The following is a 3,507-nucleotide window of genomic DNA, read 5'->3' on the forward strand; positions in this document are numbered from 1 at the left end:
TTTCCATCTGTTTCAGATGAAGTTACATTGTTTCATAGTTTGCCATTGGGAGATTTGAACTCTTGATCTTGGGGTTACAAACCCAGTACCATAACCACTTGGCTATTCAGGCCAAGCTTACAGAGTGTGTAACTCTTTCGAGTACAAACCCATTTCCATCTGTTTCAGATGAAATTACATTGTTTCATAGTTTGCCATTGTGAGATTTGAACTCTTGATCTTGGGTTTACAAACCCAGTACCATAACCACTTGGCTATTTAGGCCAAGCCCAAAATGGCTTATGACATTATGACTCCACAGGAGATGAGGAGTGCTTATTGTAACTCTTTCGAGTACAAACCTGTTTCCATCTGTTTCAGATGAAGTTATATTATTTCATAGTTTGCCATTGTGAGATTTGAACTCTTGATCTTGGGGTTACAAACCCAGTACCATAACCACTTGGCTATTTAGGCCAAGCCAAATAATTTGCTAGAGTTTTGAGGTAATGGGTTGAAGGTAATGTAACTCTTTCGAGTACAAACCCATTTCCATCTGTTTCAGATGAAGTTACATTGTTTGCCATTGTGAGATTTGAACTCTTGATACTCTTTCGAGTACAAACCTGTTTCCATCTGTTTCAGATGAAGTCACATTGTTCCATAGTTTGCCATTGTGAGATTTGAACTCTTGATACTCTTTTGAGTAAACCTGTTTCCATCTGTTTCAGATGAAGTTACATTGTTTCATAGTTTGCCATTGTGAGATTTGAACTCTTGATCTTAGGGTTACAAACCCAGTACCATAACCACTTGGCTATTAGGCCAAGCTTTTGAACTCTTGATACTCTTTTGAGTAAACCTGTTTCCATCTGTTTCAGATGAAGTTACATTGTTTCATAGTTTGCCATTGTGAGATTTGAACTCTTGATCTGGGGGTTACAAACCCAGTACCATAACCACTTGGCTATTTAGGCCAAGTGTGTTTCAGCTGTACCATTTTATTCTATTCAGTTGGGATAATTAATGTCCATCACCTGTTTAATTACCAATTGGTTTTAACAAAATGATTGCCATATTAACACAGTGGTAGAGTCTGGTATTGTCAGGGGGATAATACTGTTCACTGAAGCCATGACCAAGAATCCTTAAGATCAGGTTGGCTACCCAGTGCCATGGTTAACGATATTACATTGTGACTGGAGAAGAACTTGGAGCAGAAGGGAGAGGATCTTGTTTTCTGGAGCTATGTATGAACCAACGGCAGGAGAACTGGGAACAAGATTCTGCAAAGGGTACTTGAAGAGCTAAGGTTCAAATTATTCAGAAGAGCCTCAAAGATGATAAACTCTGGATTACTATCTGGGAACAGGCAAATTGGCACAGGATTGAACAGATCAGAGAGTTGTATGTGTTGAATATGAGGTTTATAAAATTATAATATTTTGGGATTGTAGTTTTAAATTTAGGGTAAATGAAAGGGGATCATGTGGCTTGTTCTGCAGTCTGCCTGACAGTAAGCTGAGTGGTTTGATGGTTAAAGATCAGAGGAAGGCTTAGATTATTTACTGAGAAGGATGTGCAAGGTGGTTGTGATTGGAAACAATGGCAGCAGTCTCTTGCTAGATTTGCAATGAGTGGATGCTGAGGTCTGAATTTTCGTAAAGATGGAGAGCCTCTTCTTCATTACAAAAATAGCAACATAGGCTTGAATCTGGAAGTCCCACCTCTGAACTTTTCAGGCACCTTTTTTGCAGGGTCGGGAGGGGTGATGGGGGAAATGGGGATGGGTTCCAAGTTGCACATCTTTGGTTCATTGACACAACTGCACATATTAAAGTAGAGCTGCCTCAGGCTGATCTAATTTTCATTAGTGAGATGTCCAAAATACAACTTGTGCGTTTTAGACCTGGTAGGAGAAAGTGTCAAGCTGCTGGAGTTCTTTGGAGTGGTCATGTGCCCTTTTACTCTCCTGAAGAAGGTGATCCATCTGTGGCTGACTAAAGAGATTAAGATTGTTTTAGATTAAAATAAGAGGCTTGTCTTATTGCCAAGAGTAGTAGTAAGCCTTAAGTATTGGAGAGTTTGAGAAACCAAATGATAAGCAAGAAGTTGGTAGAGAAACTGAATATAAGTATAAGAATAAAGGATAAAAATAACTGTAAGAACTACCACAAGCATGTGTAAAGAAAGAGAATGGCAAATGTGAGCATGTCTCTTTCAAAGGCTGGGATAAAATAAATTATTATGGGGAATAAGGGAATGAAATTCATACTATTATGACCTAGCAGTTGGTAAAGCTGAGTTATTTAAAAATCCCAGAGGGAAACTTTAAACAACTGTCATAACCTATATTTTAAGTGGTATGTTTGAGATGCAGCTCTCAATTCTGTAATCAGACCACCAGCTCTTGAGAGGTTTTATATCAAAATACATGAGAAACTTATAAATTTGCACATTAAATACATACATATGGGCTACGAATTACTACTATCATAACTTTTAACAAATTCCCAATCTAATCTCCATTAAGACAATAGCAACCCACAGGCTTTAGGCAGACACCAGGCAAAGCATTTTCACCTTACAAATTCAGAATGAGGTTCCTTTCACTTTGGTTCCTTTGCAGACACAAGGCTTTGATGTTACATTGCTCCTTACTCTGCACACACAAACTACTCTCTGTTATACCCAACAGAGCTCATGTAAATTCTCACTTTATCACTAGCCCCTTCAAACTCCACCTCTTCCAACAATAAAATCCCTTTCATAGTACCAATTTGATTAGTAACATAAAGATATTGCTTGGTCTCTGCTAGCTGGGTGCCAGATTTCACCCCCTCCTTCTTGAATGCTCTATTCAAAAATATTGCAAATGCACACTAACTTGGTTACATCTCAAGACAAGTGCACATCAAAGCACCTGGACTAGCTGGCTTTAATCCAATTAAGACACACCCACAGACTAAACCTTTATTTTAAAAGAAAGATATTTTCCAATAAAAATTTATATGTTAATAGCTTCATGATACAGTTAGCAAGAACATTTATTTAATGCCTTATCACATCCCTAAGATACCTGGAAGCCTTCATGTTGAATGAAGTTCCATGTTCATGTTTTGCATAAGCAAGCATAGCATACAATTTTGGTATAAAGTGCCCCATATCCTAATCAATTACCCTGTCTACACTTTAAGCTATATTTGGAGGTGGTGGCTTTATTCAGTGCTTGCTGGTGATGTTGCTGCTGGTTGAGTAATGGCACAGAATCTTTCATGCCCACCTTGTCAGGAGGATATGGTTTCTGTTTGACCCCCGACTGAAAAATAGCACCTCCAACAAAACAACACTAGCTCCATACTGCACTGAAACAACCTCCAAAGTTTGGCAGAAGTCACAATTGAAGCATGAACCTGTAAACTTCTGAATCAGAGGTAAGTGTGCTAGCAATGAATCCACATAACAGTGGACCTAAGTGTAGATTTTCTGATGAACCTAATTTTAGCATCAGACATCTAAGTGTAATGG

The sequence above is a fragment of the Carcharodon carcharias genome, chromosome 18, assembly GCF_017639515.1.
Source record: "Carcharodon carcharias isolate sCarCar2 chromosome 18, sCarCar2.pri, whole genome shotgun sequence".
Lineage (NCBI taxonomy): Eukaryota > Metazoa > Chordata > Chondrichthyes > Lamniformes > Lamnidae > Carcharodon > Carcharodon carcharias.